Raw genomic sequence first — 18746 nt, forward strand, 5'->3', positions numbered from 1 at the left:
ATTAACAATTTCTTTGCTTCGTTTTTATCTGCTTGCTTTTGAGCAGTAATGCCTGCTCGCTTGCATTTCAGGACGCTTGGAGTCTGCTACCTTCTGTTTCGCATCGTGAGGATACATTACAGCTAGCAGCAGAATTGAGTGTTGCAATAACATGTAGTGGCAGGCAGCACATTTTGCTGTTCAGGTTTACCATGGTAGTTCCACTGGCTTCATTGACAAATGGCTCAAAGAGCTGCCATTGTAGGAAATGGAGCTGGGTTAGAATCACTGCTCAGCCCTGTTAGATTTGGGGCAGTTCACTAATGTCCCAGCATTGCTTTCCCAGATCAAACTTGTGAAGAACCTGAATTAAAAACATTGTAGGGTTAAGATTGGTCATGGGATGCATTACAACTTGGCATGTGAGCAAAGCATATTGGGATGTGTATTAATGCGCCAAATTTCCACTTAGACATTCACCTGGTCACTACGGGTGAGTAAGAATAACAGGGAAGTAACCAGGTTTTGTACCGTGGGAAAAGTAGGTTCTCTTCTCCTCCACCTCTTTTCAGGAATTTAATGTGCTATGAATTGCTTCAAAAGACATGGCAAGTAGGTAGGCTGGTGAAAATTATTGTGAGCTGCTAACTTCAGCTGATGAGTTTGGAACGCTGAGTGAACTGTGCCTCAGAACCCACTTACACAGATGGACAGTAATATGTCGGTGAGGATAAAGTGGCGCAAAGAGTCCTTGTATCTGAGAAGGTTTTCGTTCCAGTGATAGGAGTACTATTGTAGGGTTGTGTGTTTGCTCCTCTTGAAATGTTGTGTAGGGTTCGTGAAACCTAAGGGGCGACTGTGGCTGCATATTTCATATAGTTCTCTGGAACATAAAAAAAAAGTTGGAAATGTTTCCCTTTTCTACAAAAATCAAGGTGTCCCGTCCCAAATCAAATCTCTACATATTTTTTATAATTTGGCAGGTTTAAGACACTTTTGAGGGGCTGCTATGCCTGCAAATTTCATCCACTTCTGTCTGCTTTGATTTCCTATTAAAGTGAAATTTGTTTTCAGTGAAGCTGCTTCAGATCCCAAGCATGAGCCAAACTGGACAGACCATAGAGCAACTCGGAACAGATTGGGCCAATTCCTAAAATAACAAATACAAATAGGAACCAAACCTTGTGCCCTGTGCAGTTTTCATGGTATTGGTTGTTGCATTTTTTGTGAGTTATATAGTATTAGACATCACTTGGATAGCAATTTCAGTTATTTATATTACAGTGGTACCTTGGGTGAAGTACTTAATTTGTTCCGGAGGTCCGTTCTTAACCTGAAACTGTTCTTAACCTGAGGTACCACTTTAGCTAATGGGGCCTCCCGCTGCCGCCGGAGCACGATTTCTGTTCTCATCCTGAAGCAAAGTTCTTAACCCGAGGTAATAACTTTAGTTAATGGGGCCTCCTGCTGTTGCCGCACCGCCAGAGCCCGATTTCTGTTCTTATCCTGAAGCAAAGTTCTTAACCTGAAGCACTATTTATGGGTTAGCGGAGTGTGTAACCTGAAGCGTATGTAACCTGAGGTACCACTGTATATTTTAGTGTTTTTGACACCTGCTTTGAACTAACAATATGAGAAAAGCCAAGGTGGAAATAAATAAAAGTTCCTATGGACTGTGTAAAATTTGCATCCTAAAGGCACACATTCGTCATTAGGTTACATTCAGTTCATCTGAAGCAAAATGTGGCAGCTCTATATCATATGAATCTGCCTGGACCATATGATCTTTGTCACAACCTGTCCTCTGAGTCCCACCATGTTTTGAATTTAGGCACAAGATGACCAGAAAGGGGGCTTTCCTCCATAACTGGAAAACCCTGAACAGCAAAATGTGCTCCTTTGTGCTACTACACATTATTGTAAACCTTCCTCATATTGCTCTAGCTCCGTGATCACTCCTTTCTGCGTCTTTTCCAGGCTTGCGACACCCACTTTTCAATGCAGCCACCAGAACTGCACATAGTATTCCAAGCGTGGTCACACCATAGTTCTGTGTTATGTATTCATTTCATGCTCCAATGTTGTGGATGCATGGAACCGACACACAGAGAAGTGTTGTCAACAACACGACACACCTGTGAATTTTTGCAGGTTTCCATTTCTAGGTACATAATTCAGAATCTGAAGCGCTTTCTGCCAAATAGAGCTGACCGTGGGTTGCAGTCAGTGTTCTGCACATGTGGCTCCGCTGGCACAATGAGACTTAACGATTCCTCTCCTTCCGTGCACCACAAAATCTCTGGGTGGGTGTGTCCCCCAAACCCCGAAGCTGGTTTTGACAATATTGGAGGGGCCTGCACCAGTGGAGTTCCAGTATAGGATACAGCCTCACTTGCTACATTGAGCCAGCGTCAGCTGCAATGTTGTGTGAGTGGCCCTTGAGAATTTATTTGTTCGTACATTTACCATGGGTGAAACTTGACAGTTTCTTCTCACATTATTATCTCTCTCAAATATTCTGTATGTGTGTAGCTATTGAGAAGTGAAGTTTTTGTTTTTAGTGCCTATTGCTTGGATAATTTTTCTGTGGTGGAGACTTTTGTGTGTTTACTATAACCCATGACCAGCAGGTGTTGCTCTCCTACCTTATAAATGAATCGGGTTAGCGCTCTTGTCTGCTGCATGTGCTGTTCTTTGTGAGCTGAAATACCACATTCAAGCTTAAACAAATTGCTGTCTTCTGGATATAGAATTAGTTTATTTTGCTTGCCATTCGATGTAAATAGATATGATCGCCTCCATATCTAGGGAGGAACAGATCTTCCCTTTTCTCTGTTGAGACAGAGATTCTGTTTTGTATAATCCTGATTAGATCAAAGATAGCTGCTTTGTTTAGCATGAAAGGCCATGGCAAGAATGGAGGACCATTGCTAAACGGTGGATTACTTAATAAGCTTGTAGTTATGAGGACAGTGCATTAGGAAATACAGTGGGTGGACATATTTCATATATAGTGCCTTGAGTAGTCTCCAGTTGAGTTATATTTAGAGTAGACCTGTTGAAATTAATGGGCCTCAGTTATATCTTCAGTTTATCTGGGTCTACTCTGAGTAGGACTAACATTGGATAAAACCCATTGTGTTTTTAGGGTGTCAGTCTCGATCATAGGCAAGAATGAGGTACCCTATGAAAGCAAAGAACATGCCACTGTGTCAAATACCAATTCTGTCACTTTGCTGGAAAAACTAATTCAAGACTAATTCAAGAAAAGGGACAAACCCCCAAGGCTGGTTGTTACCCAACTACCTCTCTTCAGTTGTTGGCTAACCTGTGATGAGACAGAAGCCCGGTGGAATGGAAGGCAATAGTTTGAGAGGGGTAGTGACCATGGGAATCGGGCAGAGAAGGAATAGGATTTGGGATTGAATGTGATGGGTGAAAGCAGACTTGGGGAAAGAAAGGTGCAGGAAGTAGCAGATATGGGGAAGCAAAGTAATGATGAATCATAGGAAGGGTGGGTGGAACAGACACAAAATTGGGGAAGCCGAGATTTATAAAACGACGCAGCAGCCGTTGGTGGCAGAGTAGGGTTGAAACCTGTGTGTCTTGGGTCTCTGCGCGAGACCTTGCTGAGCTGCTGTTATGTGTCACAAATTTTTGGATGAAAACCTAGCATAGGCCAAGTGGACAAAAGGGATGTGGATATTGCCCGCCTATGTGACTTGCTTTTGGGAGACACAAAGCCGCCATTACACAGGAATACCTGCATTGTGTTGTCACCCTTTGGAAACAGTGAGGAGTGCCCATTTCTCCTTCTCTCTTCTCATTTTGAATCATAATTTTAGTAGCCCCGATAGGCTGCCGGTTTTCAGGCAGCATGTTTTGGAGGCAGAGAAGCTTTGCAGTGCTACGCTCTTAAGTCTGTATTGTATAGCCAGCCTTCCTGTCTCCCCGTTCCCTTGCGATTCTGGCTAGGAGGCCAGCCTGAAACAGCTTCTCCTGTCAACTACCCATGCCTGGTGGTTAAGTACTGTAAAAGTCTGTGTTAAGTTCCCTCTGCCATTCCACTTGTCAAGTGCCAGACACTGATTGCTTTTTGTACAAATGAGCTTCCATGTATTCATCGACCTAGCAGGGAGAAGCAACAGGAGAAACGGACAAAATGAGAAAGGCAGCCAAGCTTGAGAAGCAGACAGACGATGCCGTTAGAGAAGAGCCAGTAGGGAAGACAGATTTCAAAGGGAGAATAATATGGGATGTGAGCAGAGACTGGGCAGGTGAGGGTGGGGGGGGGGGAGTCTGCTCAGTATTCCCCCCCCCCTTACAGAGTGTCAATCAAGTGGTCCTTTTGAAAATATTGTTAAAATTTGCCTGAGATCTTACTTGATGTAGTTAACAAGGAGAATACCGCAAGAATACTGATTAGAAGGATGTGTTTGCCTTAAAAACACAGCTGAAGGTGCATGATGAGCCTAGATAGGTAGCTACCCCAAGACTGGGAAATTCAGGCTATTAATCAATCTATGGGATAAGTACAAGTGAGGGATGCAGCCTGTTGCGACCGTAGCATCATTTTGAATAAATTAGGTGTTGCGTTGAAGGTTAGGCTTAAGTCTCTGCAGTGGCTGGAATTTTTATTTACTTCCATGCAAATTCTTTAAAAAATTAAATGAAAATTGCCCGTTTAATGCTTCAACCTATATAAAAGGACACAATTTCAGAGGAAGAGCGTAATAGTTATTCAGTTCAGCCACCTGCTGGGGAAAAAAACCTGTTCTATGGTGCATAAAACCTGCTAATTAGATCCTGAATTATTTACATTGAAGGAGAAATTGCACTGCTGAGATACAAAATGCTGTTTTAGTTTCATTGTCATGGGGTCAAGAATAAAGGAGAACAACGTTGACTGAAAAAGAAGCCCATTATTCCGTATATTTGGGGCTAATAGAAAGAGGGAAACCAAATAGTCCATTGAACACAGATGTTACCCACACAGTAGGGAGAGCATTTTTAATCTCTATTTAATTCTTGGAATAGCTTGGCAATGAAGTGTCTGCCAGTAACCTTCCCTGATATTAAGAATACACCTTAATGCCTCCAGTTACAGAGGGCAAAGTTAGAAAGCTTTTTCAGGATCTTGCTAATAATTGCATCTCATGAGGATATGGTACCCCCCCCAATTTATATACAAAATATTAATTGGTGGGCCCCAGTATTTCCAAAGCTTTTTACTTATTTGTAATTCTGGTAAGATTCAATGTTGATGGGAGTCAAGCTTTGTATCTATTCCAAGAGAGACCCAAGAATTATCGCTTCATAAGTCTGTTGGATTTCACATGTAAGATTTAATCCCTATATTGCCGAAATTAGCAATTGATGCTGATGAACACAATACTGTAGTGGAAGAATAGAATGGATTCTTTAAAGGAAAGCCGAGAATACATAGGTGCTCTGTTTTGGTCCATATATATCTAGAAAGGGCCTATAGCTTTATGGGGGGGGGGAGAAAGTTGTGTAGCACCTTAAAGACTAATAAATTTTCTTTGACATAAGTTTTTTTGGCTCATCTGGGTTCACGTGGCACGCCATAATCTGTGGGTCTTTAAGGTGCCACGGACCCTCTGCTGTTTTTGCTGGAAGAGACTAACACAGCTACTCCTCTGAATATGTGCAATTTTAGATCTGTTTTCAGATTTTGATTTGTCAGACAGACACTTGCTTTAAGTTGTTCAGTACAAATGTTGTGATAAGAGAGTCACTAAATTTAATTAAAAATCTTTCTTCTTATATTGACCTTAAAGCTGGGTTTGGTTTAACTGGCCTATACAGTCCCTGCTCTGAGGACCGTAGGACATTGATGTCTGTGCCATTTTTGTTTAATCTTCAGCATTTATCTCCCACATTTTTTGATGACGAAGTTTCCATACTAGTTTCTGAAGCTGGCATGGCGCTTGTATCCATTACAGTGATAACTATGAGGCATCTTCGTAGAGATCTTGGATCTTTTTTCTAAAAAGGAACTTCTTCCTTTGAGCTGTGCTGATACTAAGTTTAATGTGATTTAATAAAAGGCCCAAGCCACATAAGTGGATGATGGATAATATTAAAACCCTTAACTTGTACCCTATTAAGTATGTAGGAATTTTGCTTAGGCAGAATCATATGCGGGCAGGGCATCTGGAATCGACAAGACTTCTAACGGTACAAGTGACTAAGACCCTGTTAAACTTTGCCCACTTTCAAGAAGGTCATTTAGACAAGATCTTAGACAAGTGGCACATGTTACAGAAGTGTGGGGTGGGCAAATGTCATCAAACTGGAAACTCCCCAAATTTCTTTTTGTTCTTAAACCTCCCACATGACGCTCCTGTTCTCATGATGAAATTCGAGGTTGGGTTTCCTTCGCTATTGCCCACAATTTGTACAGTTTTGCTTCCATAATGGTTAAATTAAAGCATATGCTCTATATGAGGTTGCCTAAAAAAATGTTACATGGAGCAAATTTCCAATAGATATGTACGAAATTGTTGTTGTTATTTAAATTTATATTCTGCCCATCATTTGTAGGTCTCAGGGCGGTTCACAACGTATAATTACGTTGTTTTAAACTAGGCAATTCTTACCATTTTATTTTTCTGTTAAATCTGATTGTGGTCTTCCATACAACTTTTCCCCACATTATGCGATGAGAACATTTATTGCTTTGATGCGTCATGCTGTGCTCACAGCATATATTTAAGGTCTGTGTGTGCTTATTGTCATCTTTACATTTGTGGCCAGAGAGAAGTAGAAGATAATTTCCCATTATATATTGTATTGCTGCCTATATAATTCCCCTTGGGAAACGACTTTGAAAGAGATTACTGGGCCAGTTGCTTTTTGGAACAGTAGTGAGATAATCTGTTACTTATTGGTTGATAGGAATAAATACATTTATGTACAAATATTCTTTGTTTACTCTATCAGCCCAATAGATCAGACAAAAATGTATAGCACAAAATGGAGCCCAGTGTAAAAATGTACATTCCTTACAACTTGCGTATATTTCCATTTTTGTAATGACCACTGGTTTTTGGCAAATAAATTTGACTCTTGAGGGGCTAATGATTTTAGTTTCATAGCATGATTATTTCAAGGATTTTTTTAAAAAAATCCCATAATTGAGCCGTCATTTCATTTTGTTCTCTCCCACTGCATTTCTTGTTAATGTTTTGCTTTATTTGGTGGTCACTTTGCTTCCTGTACTGTGTACAACTTGAGGATCTCATTACATTTGGAGCATCAGGAACCTTTCTCCCCCAGAATCCATCTGTTTCAAATTAGTCTAATAAGCACAGTCCACAGGGAACTCCCTTGTTCTGTGTATAGAGCTCTTGAGGAGTTCCTATTCATTTAATAACGTCTGTTGATAAGTTCCAGGCAGATTGTGCCCATTGTATGGTGGAGGCATATTTCCCTTCTTTGGTTTCGCACAACATTTTTTTTTTAAAAAAATATCTTATTTATATATTTTTAAATAAATGGGTGTTTGCTGGGTATCACAAATAAAAACTAAGCATGAGCAATTAAAAAAGAACAACAGAAAATGCAGTGTGCAACTGATTTTGAAAGGAAAATCATACATCAGTAGTTTTTTCAGTTCCCATTCATTTCTGCCTTATTTTCCTTGCCAGTCCCAGTTTGCATGTTTTGTGTTTCTGCACGTGTCTCTTCCCAAAAGCCTTAAGGTGTTCCAAGCCTGCCACCATCTTCTGCTAAAAGAACAGGAACAGAAAACCCCAAATTCTGCAAAACCCACACGGAATTGCATGAATGAAATAACATCCAGATTACTGCCCTGTTTTCTACTTGTGGCATATGTGAGTTGTACATGGGGTTTACATGTAGAATATGGGGATAAAAATGTAATTTATTAACCACCACTGCCATCAGCACTGATAATGTAGTTACTACATTGAAATGCTAGGTGCTGTTTTTTTAGGGCTCATATATGTGGATATAAAGCCTTCTGCTTTATTGAAATCATGAAGTGTTCCATAAATTGTCTCCCCCTTCATTTCTTGGTGTTACTTGAGCCAGCAAGGATGTATTTGAGCATCTTCAACAGAAATGTGGCATCTATGGGAATATTGCACCTTAAGTGGATGGACACATCACACCTCTGATTTGGAGGTTGAGGGCAAAATGCATGAGCATGTTGTGGAGTAGACAGTTGCTTTTGCTGCTGGGGTATACTGCCAGCAATAATCCCACTAGAATATGAACATAATCCAATACCAATAACGGGGTTTAGTTATAAATTAACTAAGGAAGTCACAGTGCATTAGCCAGAAAAGGAGGAGATGGTAACTTTATAGTGACATGGCAGAAGGCCTTCTCGGTTGTGGCACTCACCCTGTAAAACGCCATCCCATCAGATACCAAACAGAAAAATAACTGTGCGACTTTTAGAAGACAGCTGAAAGCAACCCTGTATAGGGAAGTTTTTAATGTTTGTTTTATTAGGCTTTTACAGTCGTACCTCTGTTTACGTAACCCTCCGGTTACATGAACTTCGGGGTGCACACGTGGCAAACCCGGAAGTATTTTACTGGGTTTTGCCATGCGCACATGCGCAGAAGCAGTCCTCGGGTTGCGGAAACCTCGGGATCCGTCCAGACCTCCAGAACGGATCCCATCCGCAACCAGAGGTACCACTGTATATGTGTTGGAAGCCACCCAGAGTGGAACAGTTCTTTCCCCCAAGGAACCTGTATCTGCAGGGTGGGAGGTGGGTAAATTTGGTTGAAAAATCAATAAAAGATATTTCTGAAAACCCACAGTGTTCAGTTACGATTGTGAGGAACATTGTGGTCATGAGTGTCTGTGCTGGGAAGAAGGGAAAGGGTCACTATGGAAGGTGCTTAGCTAATGCAATTGGTCATTTTGGATGTGCCAGAAGAACACCATTCTGAGGGCTGACTTGGGTAGGTTTTCTTTCTCCTTTTTAAAATAAAAAAATTCCTTCCAGTAGCACCTTAAAGACCAACTAAGTTAGTTCTTGGTATGAGCTTTCATGTGCATGCACACTTCTTCAGATACACTGAAACAGAAGTTGCCAGATCCTTCTATATAGTGAGAAGGTGGGGAGGGGTTTTACTCAGAAGGGTGGTGGGAATGGGTGATTGGCAGATAGCTGAGATGAGCCTGTTGACGACTCTTAACGACTGCAATAGGTCTTACAGGAAAAGGCAAGGGGTGAGAAGGTGAAAAATGGCTTAGTCATGTATAATGAGATATTTTTTTATTTTGACTATGGCAGACCAACACAGCTACCTATCTGTAACTTTCTCCTTTTTAGCTTGGGATACAAGGCATGTATATTTGAAAGCAGGTTCTTACTGAAAATTAATGATGCTTGCATCCGAGGAAGTGTGGTTGAGAATTGAGGGTGTTGGATTGCTTCCCCACCCTACCCCACTGGATCGGGGCAGGTTACATCATTTCCTTATCTCATGTTAAGCTGCAAGAGAGTTGAGTTTGCCAAGACCACCCAATGAGACTCCAGGCTAAGCAGGAATTTGAACCCAACTGTTGCATGGCAACTTTTGCTATACTCCTTGGCTTCCAGTGGGTGGACTGGAAAACTCCCCTGCCAGCTTTTTGTGCATCCCACCCTCCTCCCCAGCATTGGAATACCGTATTTTTCGCTCTATAACACGCACCCGACCATAACACACACGTAGTTTTTAGAGGAGGAAAATCCGTAGGCATGCCACCCGTAGGCATTTCCTCCATAACACGCACAGACATTTCCCCTTACTTTCTAGGAGGAAAAAAGTGAGTGTTGTGGTGCAAAAAATACGGTAAATATGTGGTATTTTGTTAATGTTCTGGTGTCTCCTAGATATATGTGTGCGTGTTTTCTTTTGGCTTGTTGTCAGTATCAGGCTGGCTTTGTGATTTTAAATATTGGCGGGAGTGGGGGCTCATTTTCGGATAATAAGAGTTTACAAGAGTCCTTATATTGTGTAAAGTACTTTTTCCTGTGTTAGCTTTTGGTCGGCCCCCCCCCCCCATGCGTGCCACTCTAACTCTGTCTGACAGACGCAATTGGGAATACCAAGGAGGAAATGGCAGGTTTTGCCCAGTCAGCTTTGCTCAGGAAGTCTCCGTGCCATAGGAAGGGAGAGAAACTCACCTTTCATTTCCCCTCAAGTCCGGCATGTTCAGATTAACTTTAAAAGAGAACGTGGTGCTGTTTGGCGGAGCTGGCCTCCGATAGCGCTTTGCCTCTGCGTGGAGCCCATCTCAGCAGGCGATGCTGAGTCCCTGGCCAGGAAAGCTCTTTTAGCTAAGCTGCTGGGTATCCTATTGCAAATTAAATACGAAACAAAGCAATGCTTGATTTTGTATGGGAAAACTTAAAAGCATCCATTAAAGAGGCTTTTATTTCTGTGCCATGTGCCTTTAAAGCCACGGCGGCACCAAAGGTGCAACTTTTTCTGAATATTTTTTTTTTTTTTTAGAAAACAGTATCCGCCAAATGACGGAATTTGCATGCATAGCAAATTTATATGTGTTGTTAATGCAGAAGCCAGTGTTTCAAGAATTGGAAGCGCTGCAGAGAGGAAACAATTTTATATATGGTTTTGGGTTTTGTGGACCTGACCAAATCTACTTAAATGGCAAAACAACGAAATAGAATGACATTTGGTGAAAGAAAACCTGCTGGGTTTTAGTAATAACACCATAGTTATTATTCCTTAAGAAATGTACATACTGCCTTTCCATTTACTGGAAAAAAATCATCAAGGTGTCTTACTAAAAAAAAAAAAAAAAAAAACCCTCACAAAATACTAAAATAAAAAACAGACTGAAACAAGGATCAGTACTTAATTATAAGATTGATATAGTTCCTTAGGGTGTTCAAAGTGTTTCATCAACATTGCTTAAGTAATTCCTCACTGACCAGGCACCAGACCCAGACTCAACTTGATCATGCCATTGATTTTGCCCTTCTAAATAATTGTGCACATTGATCTCTAGTGTATTTGTTTGGTGTGGGGTTTTTTTTTGGGGGGGAAGCACATAATAAAATATGTGATTGATAACTGAAGGGAGACCTTCCTCCTCACCTGAAATAACTCATGTTTGCTGACCTTTAGGACATATTTACATTTTTCCTCTAGAGAACTGTTTGTTAGGAAAGGCAGAAACTTTCTTTATTTCGCTTTTCATTAGAGTTACAGAATGTGAGGCTGATCACCCCTTTTTTCTGGATGTGAAGGGAATCTGCAGACCCTGAATAAAACACCTTGGTTCAGAGGTTACTGTACTTCTGTCTACTACCTCACCACCTAACCTCTGGTGGTGGGAGGACATTTTTATGTGAAAAGCTTTAAGGACATAGTTGAAAAGCAGAACCATGGCTCGTAGAATTGGAGGGGATCCTGAGGATCATCTAGTCCAACCCCCTGCAAATCAGGAATATGCAGCGTGTCCCATACAGGGATCAAACCTGCAACCAGTGGTACTGCTGCTAGGAGGCTGTTACTGTGGCTGTGTCCCGCCACTCCTGTTGAAAAGCAAATGCGAAAATTCCAAACAAATCAACCTATGTGAGCGAAAATGAGGCCAAGAGAGAGTTTTCAATCCATGTGGCAGAAGTAAGAAGGTTTGGGGCTTTAGGCTGTAATAGACACTTACTACTGATGAGAATCCTGTAACGTTCTAATTCTACATTACACATAGGATGTAGGATGGAACTCCGTGCTGATAGGCCATGGGCCTATCTGTTGGTGCAGTTAATTGCACAGCAAGATTTCCTTCAAAGAGGAAGGTTTAGAGGACGAATGCACGGGACTGGTCTGCAGTTTTGCACCCTCTTGTGCCTGCACATTCGAGAGTAAAGAAGCAAGTATAACCGATAGCAAATGAATACGGTTATTTATTTATTCGCGAATTTATAAAATAAAATAAAATAAAAACAACACAACATATTAAAAACAAAGTTGGCAAAGGTATCTGTAAGAACTTAATTTTAAAACGTCAATAAAGACTGATTGGGTTACAAAGAAGATGCAGGTTGCAAAGGCCTGTCCAAACAAGAAAGTATTCAGGAGACATCTGAATGGAGGGAGGGAAGGATGGTACCTTCCTAGCCCTTGCCGGCTAGGAGTTCCATAGGGCAGGGTCTGCCAGACTAGAGGGCTCAGTGTGAATTCAGTTACTCTAAACCTCCAGTAGCCAATATGGTGCCTGTTGGATTACAACTCTTAACAATTGGCTATACTGGCTCCGGCTGATGGAGTTGGCGTCCCTTGCTCCAAACAATGTATGCACCTCTTTACCTGGCCTTTGACACCTGAGATATGTGTTTTTGGGACCCACCCTATTCCTGTGGTTGTTAATTTGTTTTAAACTGTTTTCAATGTGGAATTTTAAAGGGTTGCAACCCAACCTGGGACCTGCTGGTGAAGGGCGGGAAATAAATTGACACTGTTGTTACATTGTCTTTGTAGTTGTTGTTTTCTATACAGTTCAACAATATTTCAATATGTCCCGATAAAAATGTCTTCATTCAGGTCTGATCGCTGGTGCTGAATTGCTAGAAACATTGGTGGCATTTCTCTAGACATATTAATATCAAGCCCACATGCTGTATATGTCTCTGTATAATATCTGTCATCTCTGTATGACTCCACATGTCATTTATATTCCAGTAGCACATTTTCAGTATTATTGAACAATAATTAGGCATTTTATCTAGCAAACATTGAACTTGGGGAGAATATTTTGATGTGATCCAAATTATTTTGGAATATCCTATGGACTGTGGCTGATCTTTCCTTCTCTGCCACAAACATGTAACACCGGTTGTAAAAGAACAGTACAGTATTTCCAAATTTCTTAGTTCAGGTTGCTACATACCTCTTCAGTTGAAACACGTTATTGGCTAGGTCCTCTCAGAAGGGTTCGAGTTAGAATTTTCCTGCCCGTAGAATGGCAGCAAAGCAATTGGCTATTGTGACATTCAAAGCGACCTCTTTTCTCTAAATGTTTGCATACGGATACGCGAGTATTCATTTGTTGGAACAATAATCTCTGCTGCGCTTGTTCCGGCTAATGCAAAGTAATCAAAGTTTGTTCTGTGGTGCTTTCCTCAATTGGGACTGGTGTGGCTTTGGGAGCAGCGAAGGAGGAAGAACACCCGTGTTTCTGAGCTTGCGTAAGAGCATGTGCTATTTAAGCATTTCACAACATGCAAGTTGGCACCGATGCCTGTGAAACACACAATTATTCTGAGGTGGCGCCTGTAGTTTACTAAAGGCTAGGTGGACAGATACTTTCAGATTCTCTAAAGTCCGTTTTTCTAGAGCTTTTGGGCCAGCTCACAGGATGGAGAGATGAAAAACATTGTCGTCGGCGTCTCCCAAATTGTCCTGCTGTGCAAATCAATTGCTACAGTGTAGATTTCTGTTGTTGCAAAGAAGTGTTGTGGCCGGAGAGGAGCCATTGGCATGTGGTGGGCAGCAGGAGTTTGCACGTGGACCACCATATAACTGGAGTCTGTGTTGGAAAGACAGCCTTGCAGGTTGCCTGACAATGTGGAAAGGGATGCCATGGGCCAGTGTGGTGTAGTGGTTAAGAGCGGTGGACTCGTAATCTGGGGAACCGGGTTCGCGTCTCCGCTCCTCCACATGCAGCTGCTGGGTGACCTTGGGCCAGTCACACTTCTTTGAAGTCTCTCGGCCCCACTCCCCTCACAGAGTGTTTGTTGTGGGGGAGGAAGGGAAAGGAGAATGTTAGCCGCTTTGAGACTCCTTAAGGGAGTGAAAGGCGGGATATCAAATCCAAACTCCTCCTCCTCTTCTTCTTCTTCTCTATGCCAGCTGTGGGAAATCATGAAGACATAGATGCATTTTCATCTTAAGGGCTGGAGGGGAATGAGTGTTGTTATTTTTAAAGACTGGGTCCAGGAAATGAAAAGCAACACAGGCCTGTGCCTCTTGGATGGGAGACCATCCAGAAAGCACATTCAAGCTTCTTCAGATGCAAAACAGCATATAAGGGTGAAGAATGCAAGTGGGATCTTCTTTGTTAGCAATATTCCCAAGTTCTCAGGGCATCTTACAGCAAGGAGTTAGCATGCAGATGACACTCATCCCTGTTTGTCCCTGTCATCTAAATCAGACGAGGCCACACAGATGTGGCTTGGCTGCAGCATTGAGCTGGATAAATTCAAGCTTATACCCATCCCAACAAGATTGAGCCTCTGTGGGTTGGTGGCTCGCATGTCTGGGAACTGGGTTAGAGTCCTGTTCTGTGCACAGTTGCACATGCATATATGCACACACAAAGGAACAGATCCATAGCTTGGGAGCATTTCTAGCTCAATCCTCCATGCTCTGATAACCTCCAGGCTAGATTACTGAAATGCACTCTACTTGCGGCTGCCCTTGAAGATGGTTTGGAGGCTACCCAGCTGGTGCAAAATGCAGAGGCCAGAGTGACTGGTGCTCAGAACCTTTAAAAAAAAACAGTGATTCAGAATAGTCTGAGCCAACTGACTATATACTCACTGAACCATACTCATGGTTTTAGAGCTTAGAAATCTCTGAGTAAGCTTGGACCCAGTTTTCCTAATGGAGCACCTCTTCCAGCATTAATCTGCCTGGGCTTTAAGACCAGCGAAGGAGGCCTCTCTTCTTATTCCATCACCAAGCAAATCTCAAGGTGTTTTGGGTCAGAAGAGGACTTACTAGTGGTGGCACTGACTGTGGAACACGCTTCCCCCCCAGGTGTATCTGGTTCAGCCGAAAACCCTTCTACTCCTCCAGGCTTTTGGTGGGAGTGAGAGATATTGTGCCACCTGATAAGTGGTATAGGAAGCCAATTACTTATTTAAATAATGTATATACCACTGAACTGCGATCGTCTCTAAGCAGCTTGCAAAGATGCCACACACAAAAGATATACGCTACAAAAATATTTAAGATAGGCATGCTTTTATTGACTGGTTTTGTTCTGTGTTTTGCGTTTGCTTTATTTGAATGTGACTTGGCCCCGAGATTGTTTGCCATGAAGGGCAAGAGTATCAATTTGATAAATAAAATTCAATAACCGATTCCACAGAACAGATTAAGCTGTGTCTGAAAAACAGTGCAACCCATTTGAGGGGGTTTGTTTCATGTTTTGAGCACCTGTGTGTGAGGAAATTATTTTACACTGTGTGTTTTTAAACCTTTGCACTATTGGTTGTTCAAATGAAAAGTACAATTTTCATTCACTCGCATTATATGGTTTCTAGCAATATGCTATTAAACCAGTAGAGGGCACTGTTGTAGCACTAGTGGCTGTTGGAGTTGTCTTCAGGGTTGGTTGTGGGGGTTTTTCGCTTACCCCCCCCTCCAGTTTTGGAAAGCGTTTAATGTTCTCTCTGTAATTAAATTCAGTTTCCTGAATAATTAGCAATGGAGCCTTATTCTTTGTGCCATTGCTGTGGATAGTGTTGTTTTTCAGCCTGTTTGTCTTCACTCAATGGAAAACACTGTTGCTCATCTAAATGTAGAGGTTTTGTTGCACGCTCTCTATCAGCTAAGCACTATCTAAGGAGGAAATACAAAACTTTATGTATCGTTTAGGTGCCCAGAGTGAAAAACAGACGTGCAGAATTCCTGCAGGCACTTTTGCAACAATACTGTTAATGTACAGTTGTTTGTCTTGGCATTCAGATGTTCGAGTAATACTGGGGAATATTATGTGTATGAAGAGACACAAAACCGTACATGTGCAGAACACATATATGGTTTTTAATTAAGTGAGAAAGCGAAATGCCCTCTGCTCTTACCTGGCACACTTTCCCTTCTAATTTGCTTCATCTGCATTTTTTGCGGAGCAGTTATACAATATTGTTCAAGGCGTTCAGCACACTGAAATCTAAATTATACTACACCCAAGCGTAATTAACACTTGTTTAATGAACAGCATAAGTAGTTATTATGGCTATAACTAGTTCACTTTGAGGCATCTAAATTCCCCTAAACAGCCTATTATTAATAATTTCAAAAAATATTGGTGCTACGCCCTCCCCTCCCCAGGGAATGCCAGAATAGTACATAGTGTCTTACGGGCTCGAAGAGGATACAGCACACTTAGATCTCGTGGCACATTTTTTACATCATTGCAACATTCATTGTAACATTAAGAGGGTTTTTAAAAATAAAATAAAAAATCAGAAGTTTTGCTACAAGTGAATCTTTATAACTGCTGCAGGATTAATTTTTGCAGAAAGGTTCTGTTATCTCCCTCTCTCTTAGCTTAAAGAAAAACTTTTCAAAATAGCTGAACTCTGCTCCCGAGAAGTTTTGACAATGCGATTAATGTGGACGACCTCTGGACAGCGAATTCTCTTGCATTTCCTCTGCGAGCTTTTAATAAATGAGGCTTGGAGGAAGCTGTTTAGATCGTAAGCACGGTAACTAAAAGTAGAAAGCATTAACCAAATATTATTCTTCTGGAATGTCAGCCTGTGCCCCCAACAGTATAAAGAGAACATTTCGTGGGAATGGACAGAAGCTTGTAAGTGCGGCAGGAGATAGTTCTACAGGAAATCCCCAAATTGGACCATAGGCTGTTAGAATGGGGTGCTCTGAGCTCTTGTTCCTTTTATGAAAGTCATATACGCCCTTGGAATACTTTGCAATTGGAACTTGATTCTTTTGTGCTGTTTTTCCCCATATAAAATGCGTAGCGTTTGAAGAAGACCTCTCTAGCTTTTCCCCCAAACGAAAACAAAGGCTTTTGTTTTTACCCATTTTCCTATTGCGAGGAAAAAATGCTTTCTTTGGGAAAGGTGGTACTGCTTTCAGATTTTAATTAAATGGACTTTGGAAAAACCCTCAGATAATTACGGAAGAACACTTTGCAGGCCTCTGCTTCTTGTGGCACCCTAGGGATAGGGTTATTTTTATTTTATTTTGCTGGGTGCCTGAGCATCTGATGGGATTGGGTAACTTTTCACGTAGGACTCCACACAGACTCTTCAAGTTTAGCAAGCTTCACGTTTTTTTCTTCTTAATTTTTCTTTTCCCCCTCCTTTGAGAAATTTCTGTTCTCTATGAGTAAATGGTAGTATATGTCATTTTAGGGTGGGTGGAAGAGTGAAGGTAAATTCCCATTTCATCCAATACATTAATACTCATGTACTGTTCTGTATCATCTCTGTGTTATCTCTGTGTGTCTATTTCCCCCCACAAGGGGCTATCGTAGGATTGGTTGTGTGTGGGGTGGGGGTGTGTGTTTAAGTCCAGACTGTTCGTATTTGACAAGGTCAAGATAAGTTTTATCTCCCTAGATAAGTCAAGTGCTTTGCGATCAATACTGTTACAGTAAAATACAGTGGCCATATTTATTGCCAAGATTCTAATGAATTTTTAAAGCTTTCAGGAATCTGTCTTTGGTAAGCACCTTGTTTGCAGAGAGAGAGAGAAGCAACTGGCAACTTAAAATATATACCAACATAAAAGGCTGATCATGCATAGCTTTTAAACTGAGTTGCTTGAATCTTTAATGAATAATTATGAGCTCATTCCCCAAAATGCTCCCCCACATTGTGAAAAAGGCTGTCATGGGTGACGTGCATTTTTCTGATATCGCACGGAGTGTAAGAACTGAATTTCCTTTTCCATTGTCAGTCCCTTACCTGCCTCCCTTTGAACTTGCCACGTCACTATAAACAAACCAATCATCTTTTTATAACACCAGTCTTTATCATTTAATACCTCTGTCCAGAACTTTATAGCTAAATATGTTTGTGATTCAGGGCATTTAATTTTTTTTTTTTTACCGTCTTCAATGCACATAGTGTTATTGTGTTATTTGTGTTTCAAATTTAGCCGTTCAGGTAATGCAGAGAAATGGTTCAGTAACTGGTAAAAATGATTCTGGGCTAAAACATCCAGTTTTCCAGTTTAGTCAGCTCTGTGTTTCAACCTTTTGCCAAGCCTTCCAAGCGCCGTTCATGCATCTGTTTCCATTCCTATCCTGCTGTTCTGCCCATGGCATTGGAAGTGTCTTGAGTTGTCCCCAGAATAGCTATGCGTAAAGACAGAGATGGGACACAGTGTCACTCCAGACTCAGCACCCGGCAGATTTTGCCACACGAGTGAGAATCTCTCGGCTCAGCGCCGCTATGTGCCTCCTCCTCCACCCTCCCCCATCTGTTTTATGGCATAATGGGTTTGCCATCTGCATAACTGTTTTATTCCCAGAAATTAAAATCAGTATTACTTAATGTGATCATGTTGGGAGGCAGCTACGTAGCTTCAGCTCATTGTTACCACCGAGGTTTGATACCTGACACTTTTAATTTAATTTAATTAGGAAGTCAGAACCCCATCTTGGTGGTTCATTAAGGGGATTATTCCTCAAAGTTATTGCTTCCTTGATGGAGAATAACAATATCACTTGCAATGGCTGGTGTTGCTCCCCTAATTATACTACTTTTCTACTATTTTTCTCTCCAGGGCTTTGTACTCAAGTCTCTTAGTTAAATGTTTTTAAATAGAGGAAGATGTAAACTTCTGGTGCTGTGGATTCATGAGTACCGCGTCTGCACATAGCAAACCCGTTTCTTCGTTTTGCTTATTCACATAAAAGGCATTCAGAATTTGCCACCACTCCTTTGATTTGTGGCCCATTTACCTGCATGTAGGTGAAGTTCCCTGTGTGGTGGACCCGGGAGAGCGCTGGCCAAAAGTTTGCTGACCAGTCTTGTGTGGTCT

General features: G+C 41.5%; 1 protein-coding gene and 1 long non-coding RNA gene across 3 annotated transcripts in view; one reads left to right on the top strand and one right to left on the bottom strand.

The window, feature by feature from the left end:
* TAF3 (TATA-box binding protein associated factor 3) overlaps window positions 1–18746 on the top strand; it is a 140492-nt gene that overhangs the window by 8390 nt on the left and 113356 nt on the right. The gene's annotated exons all lie outside the window — the stretch shown is intronic.
* Window positions 5–16848, bottom strand: LOC310687064. Its single transcript, XR_014516172.1, has 3 exons — window positions 12892–16848; window positions 10160–10329; window positions 5–862 (listed from the first exon to the last, which is right to left on the bottom strand). It is a non-coding gene; the product is annotated as an uncharacterized lncRNA (long non-coding RNA).

Source organism: Podarcis liolepis (genome assembly GCF_965112155.1).
Source record: "Podarcis liolepis genome assembly, chromosome: 10".
Classification (NCBI taxonomy): Eukaryota; Metazoa; Chordata; class Lepidosauria; order Squamata; family Lacertidae; genus Podarcis; species Podarcis liolepis.